Source organism: Penaeus monodon, chromosome 20, assembly GCF_015228065.2.
Source record: "Penaeus monodon isolate SGIC_2016 chromosome 20, NSTDA_Pmon_1, whole genome shotgun sequence".
Lineage (NCBI taxonomy): Eukaryota > Metazoa > Arthropoda > Malacostraca > Decapoda > Penaeidae > Penaeus > Penaeus monodon.
In genome coordinates this window covers 46,276,123-46,276,800 of record NC_051405.1, presented here as the reverse complement: position 1 = coordinate 46,276,800, position 678 = coordinate 46,276,123, and positions in this window count along the sequence as shown.

The window sequence follows — 678 nt, the reverse complement described above, 5'->3', positions numbered from 1 at the left end:
CTGGCCGTTGTCTCTTAGCTTGCGAATGAGACTGGTGGGAAAAATGTTCCGGCGCTTTAATCTCCCCCAATGACAAGTAGATGAGATTCAGCAGGAGCGATCGGGAAGTCTTGAAGGGAGTGAAAATAGGGGCCCCAAACCTTTGGAGGTTTTTCAAATTTGTTTTTCCCCACGGCTCTCTGTAAAAGCCCCAAAAAAGGTTATTTTACCCTTCCCCCTTTTTTAAAAAATAAGGTTTCTGAGCACCCTAAAAATTTTTTTCCCAAAAGGACAAGCTTTTCCCCAAAACGGCTCAAAAGCTAAAGGGATCCCCCTTTTTTTTTTCCCTCCCGGGATCATGGGGCCTGCTTTTCCCTATTGGGTTTTCATTTCATGTACCCTCTGCCAACTTTTCCCCTTTCCGGGGGACTACTTTTCCTTGCCGTCCGCCTCCAGAGAGGCCCAAAAGGTGGCCACTCCCCTTTTTTCCCCTTTTTCCCTTTTCTCATAGTTAGATAAATCGCTCTTAAATTTCGACGGCAGCGCCCCGTTGGGTTTCCAAAAGCACGGGAGCTAAGGGACGACCGGAAAAAGGGGTGCAGCCCTCAAAAGCACAGCGCGGGGTTCGCCCACCCCAAGAAATTTGGGCCTGATCCCCTAAACGTTTCCGCCTGCACCCCTTTTCCCTCTTTTCCCTTT